Source organism: Sminthopsis crassicaudata, chromosome 1, assembly GCF_048593235.1.
Source record: "Sminthopsis crassicaudata isolate SCR6 chromosome 1, ASM4859323v1, whole genome shotgun sequence".
NCBI classification, from domain to species: Eukaryota; Metazoa; Chordata; class Mammalia; order Dasyuromorphia; family Dasyuridae; genus Sminthopsis; species Sminthopsis crassicaudata.
In genome coordinates, this window is record NC_133617.1 from 306,433,413 (window position 1) to 306,439,271 (window position 5,859).

Here is a 5,859-nt window from a genome sequence, read left to right on the forward strand (position 1 = left end):
CAAATTCTGTTTTTCTGGAAGTTTTTTTTTTTTTTTTCCATTATATCAAATCTATCTTTTAATGAGTTACATACCTTTTCCAAACTATCTTGCAAAGTTTTTATTTTCTTTCATCACTTTTTTTTAAGCTTTCTATTAAGATCCTTTTAAATTTTTTTAGAAGAGTCTTGTATAATGGGGATCAGGTTCAATCACTTTTTGAGTCTTCATCTGGAGAAGATCTGCTTTTAATCTCCTCAGGGTTTGAAATCTGTTCTTGTCTTTCACCATAAAAACTGTCTATTTTCAGAGTTCTTTTGTTAATCTCTGCTTTTAGGGCAGGAGATATTTTCCAAGATTCCTATACAAGCAGCGGCTGCATTGAGCCTATGCCGATTCACTCCTGATGCTGGGTTAACATGGCCAGGTTGTGTGAGATTCTGACATTTTGGGTTCACTATTTATCTTTTCTATTTGTGTTTTATAACTTCTCTGCTGATCTACTGACTTTCAACCAAGACAGAGAAGCCAACAATACTGCTTTAGATTCCTCTTTGTAGATTCTCCACCATACAGAGTCCTTACCACCTGCAGAGTCCTTACCACCCTGGGACTTTGTGCTGTCTGTCCTGGTTCTCGAGCTGCTTGTGCTTGACCACCTCCCTCCATTTCCAATTGAAACAGAGCTTTTCTGGCGATCTTCAAAATTATATTCTGCTGGTAATTTGTTGCACTACCAATATTAGTAGATTTGCTGGTCCAGAGCTAATACAGAGGCTGGATTTGCTAATTGCTCTGAAGGTTGTGGGAGAATGTCAGAAAATAATGTGTGTCCTCTCTGTCATCTTGGCTTCTCCTCCCAATATGTTCTTGATATACACTTTGCTGATCAAACATTCTTACAAGAATCCCCACAAAGTAAAAGTATATTGCCCTCAGGCAAGATGTAAATTGTAATAGGAGATGGGAATAATATTTTTGTGGGTCAGGAAAATAATGTGAAAATTAGAAATATGTATGTATATTTGTATATCTTTGTGTGTGTATATGCATATTTGTATGTATCTGTGTGTATGTACATATCTGTTTCTGTCTGTCTCTGATTCTGTCTCTTTCTCACACCCTACAGTTTGAAGGGAGCATTAAAATTTAATTTTCATAATAGGTAAGATAGATGAAGAGATAGATTAATTTAAAATTTACTAGCAAAATTAAAACATGGAGAGGAAGAACCAAGGATGACAGGGCATAAGCAGTAGATTGGTGGAACTCTCCCCAAGTTCTGGTACAAACAACTATACAATCACATCTCAAATTGAATTCTAGAGTATAGAGTCAACAAAATGTGGGGTTAATAAATTTTTCCTAGCATAAGAAAACTTGGGAGGTCAGCAGACTCTCAAGTAGGTATCAGCTCAAAGTATATTGCAACCCTCAAGAACAATAGCAATAGGTGGTTACAAAGGCAACTACATCTTTGAGACCACTAAGAAATTGTAAGGGAGTCAGGCAGTTTATTAGAAACAGATTACAGGGATTACTATGGAGTATGAGTAAGAAGTAGAGCATAGTATTTCCCCATAGCAATTTTAAAATAATGTAATGTTTAGGAAATTAAAAGATAAAATACGGTAGCTTATATACCTAGCCCAGGATCATGAATTCCATTTATAGTCAAAGGAACACGGCAGAAAAAAAATTGTGTACATGGTTAGTGCAGTATCATGAATTCAGTACTCCTAGACAACAGTGTTAGAACACTCAAAATTGAGCTTAGAATCGCCTTTAGACCCAGGCAAGCTGCACGTTTCACTGAAGGGTCAGTATTTGGGGTTTAGTGTCAGGACTCTTACTTCAACAAGAGCTAATTATGGATTCAACCATACTTCTGATGTTTCAGGGAGCCATAGTGAATGTCCATAGCTGTAAGCTAAGAACAGCATAAGGAGGTGGGCCTCCACCAGTAGGACTAAATTTCTCAAAAAAATTGGGTGTGTGAAGTTAGCACCCAGAATCCCAACCATAGCATTACTAAGGAAAATACTGAATTCAATCCCCTGCCCAAGTACAAAGGTCTCTGAGAGGGCAAGCAATAGTAGGGTAAAGGATTTTTAGCCACAGAGGCTTGAGCAAAAAAGGGAATGATTGATATCAGTGGAAGCCATATCTACTCTGATAAAATCACAAATGTCTAGAGTATAGAAATAATAATATTTTTTTTCAGAGTAATATAGAACAAAATTAATTCATTTATATCTTTCAAGGAATCTTTTATGATGATTTTTTAAAAGACTAGGCCCCTTAAATTGCCTTACTCCCAAGCCAGAAATATAGATACCATTCATGAAACCAGTCTCACTATGATCAACATAAAAACTTTGACCTGCTCTGTTTTGAAATTGGGCAAGTTCAATTTACCTTAGCCACCTAATTATCCCTGTTCTTAGGAACTTACCACATTTATGCAGAATTTAGTGAAGCTATTAATTAGTTTGTCATATTGCAATTTAACATAGATCTCAAGAAATTCAGAAGATTCACCTTCCACATTGTAAAAATTATAGGTTTGTACATTTTTGTATTAAATGACTGCGAGACCTTGACTTTTCCATGGAAGAAGAGAATTTACTTTTTATAAAAATACACAAAAGTTAAATGTTTTTTAAAAAAATTATTAACAAAGTGCTTGCTTCAGCAGCACATATACTAAAATTGGAACAATACTGAGAAGATTAGCATGGCCCCTGTGCTAGTATGACCACGCAATTTCGTGAAGCGTATATATATATATTTTTAATCCAACATCAATTCCTATTAAAAACACTTGAGAGTATAGGAATAAATGGACTTTTCCTTAAAATAATAAGTAGCATCTATTTAAAACTATTAGTAAGCATCATATGTAATGGGGATTAACTTCAACTATTCCCATTAAGATCAGGAGTGAAACAAGGTTGCCCACTATCACTATCATTATTCCACAATGTATTACAAATGCTAGCTTTGTCAATAAGAGCTGAGAAAGAGATGAAAGGAATTAGAGTAGGTAATGAGAAAATCAAATTATCACACTTTGCTGATGATATGATAGTATATTTAGAGAACCCCAGAGATTCTACTAAAAAGCTATTGAAAATAATCCACACCTTTAGCAAAGTTGCAGGATACAAAACAAACCCACATAAATCATCAGCATTCTTATATATCACCAATAAAATCCAATAGTTAGAGTTACAAAAAGAAATTCCATTTAAAGTAACTACTAATAGCATAACATATTTAGGAATTTCTCAGCCAAGGGAAAATCAGAAAATATATAAGCAAAAGTAAAAAACACTTTCCACACAAATTAAGTCTGATCTAACCAATTGGAAAAATATTAAATGGTCTTGGATAGGGCTAGCAAATATAATAAAAATGACAATTCTACCTAAACTAATCTAGTTATTTAGCATTGTACCAAAGTAGCCAAAAACCTATTTTAATGACCTAGAAATAAAAATAACAACAAAGTTCATATGGAAAAACAAAAGGCCAAGGATTTCAAGGGAATTAATGAAAAAAAAAAAAAAATCAAATGAATGTGGCCTAGCTGTACCAGATCTAAAATTATATTATAAAGCAGCAGTTACCAAAGCCATTTGGTATTGGCTAAGAAATAGACTAGTTGATCAGTGGAACAAAGAAGAAAACAGTCAATAACTTTAATAGTCTAGTGTTTGACAAACCCAAGGACCCCAGCTTTGGGGATAAGAACTCACTGTTTGACAAACATTACTGGGAAAATTGGAAAGTAGTATGGCAGAAACTAGGCATTGACCCACACTTAACATCATATACCAAGATAAGGTCAAAATGGGTTCATGATCTAGGAATAAAGAATAGGATTATAAATAAATTAGAGGAACATAGGATAGTTTACCTCTCAGACCTGTGGAAGAGGAAGGACAAAAATAACAAAGTAGAAAATTTTGATTATATCAAATTGAAAAGTTTCTGTACAAAGAAAACTAATGCAGATAAGATTAGAAGGGAACTGGAAAAACATTTTTATAATCAAAGGTTCTGATAAAGGCCTCATTTCCAAAATATATAGAGAATTGACTCTAATCTATAAGAAATCAAGCCATTCTCCAAATGATAAATGGTCAAAGGATATGAACAGACAATTCTCAGACAATGAAATTGAAACTATTTCTAGCCATATGAAAAGATAATCTAAGTCATTATTATTCAGAGAAATTCAAATTAAGACAACTCTGAGATACCACTACACACCTGTCAGATTGGCTTAGAATGACAGGGAAAGGTAATGCTGAACGTTGGAGGGGATGTGGGAAAATTGGGACACTGATACATTGTTGGTGGAATTGTGAATACATCCAGGCATTCTGGAGAGTAATTTGGAACTATGCTCAAAGAGTTGTCAAACTGTGCGTATCCTTTGAGCCAACAGTGTTACTACTGGGCTTATATCCCAAAGAGATCTTAAAGAAGGGAAAGGGACCTGTATGTGCAAGAATGTGTGTGGCAGCCCTCTTTGTAGTGGCCAGAAACTGGAAACTGAGTGGATGCTCATAAATTGGAGAATGGCTGAACAAATTGTGGTATATGAATATTATGGAATATTATTATTCTGTAAGAAATGACCAACAGGATGATTTCAGAAAGGCCTGGAGAGACTTATATGAACTGATGCTGAGTGAAATGAGCAGGACCAGGAGATCGTTTTATATTTCAACAACAATACTATATGATGATCTATTCTGATGGACGTGCCATCTTCAACAACAAAATGAACCAAATCAGTTCCAATAGAGCAGTAATGAACTGAATTAGTTATGCTCAGTGAAAGAACTCTGGGAGATGACTATGAACCACTACATGATGTAAAGGGCTAGAATTGAGCAAATGCACTTTGATAATGGAGCATGTGAAGCTAATTGCCAATTGGACAATTCTCTATTAATATCTTTGGGGATGACCTTCTTCAGCTCTTTGTGGGCTCAATGGGTGGGTGTGGACAAAGAAGGGGAAGTGAGATCAGTGGGTGGAGATGACTATGAATCACTACATAGAATTCCCAATACCCTGATTTTTGTCCGCCTGCATTTTTTATTTCCTTCACAGGCTAATGGTACACTATTTCAAAGTCCGATTCTTTTTGTACATCAAAATAACTGTTTGGACATTTATACATATTTGTATTTAATTTATACTTTAACATATGTAACATGTATTGGTCAACCTGCCAACTGGGGGAGGGGGATGAGGGGAAGGAGGGGAAAAATTTGAACAAAAGCCTTGACAATTGTCAGTATTGTAAAATTACCCCCACATATATCTTGTAAATAAAAATCTATAATAATAATAAACAGATTATCAAAGAAAAAATTATTAACAAATAGTCACACTCAGGACATGTGTTATGTCTATCTGTCATTTGTTTTATGCAAAAATGAAAACAGAGTGTAGAAAATCATCTTTGAAAACCTGCTTATTCTTTTTTTCATATTTTCACCTCGTATACCCTTGCTGTATTTATTAAAATATAGCCATGGGAATTAATATATACTCATATGTTTTTATTCATATTTTCTTCTTTATAGAAATATGATAACTCAATTCTTTCCTTTTAAACAAAATAGTTTCACCTCTTTTAGATATCTTAAAAACTTTTTGTTAGGTATGAGTTCTTTTAAAACACCTTAATATATTAAATTTTTTTTATCATTTTCTTCCACTATAATAAGATAAAAGAAGTTAAACATAGATCAATGTTAGATGATTCATATGACTCACCAACTATAGAGTATCCCAGATATGCAATGGTATAATTATCTTATGCTTTTTTTAATCTCTTTTTCATTGTGCTTACTC

The 5,859-nt window shown here is 34.0% G+C and overlaps 1 pseudogene; it reads left to right on the plus strand.

Moving 5' to 3' along the window:
• Positions 1–2,661: 2,661 nt before the first annotated feature.
• Positions 2,662–2,774, plus strand: LOC141552445 (U6 spliceosomal RNA; annotated as a pseudogene).
• The last annotated feature ends 3,085 nt before the right edge of the window (positions 2,775–5,859 follow it).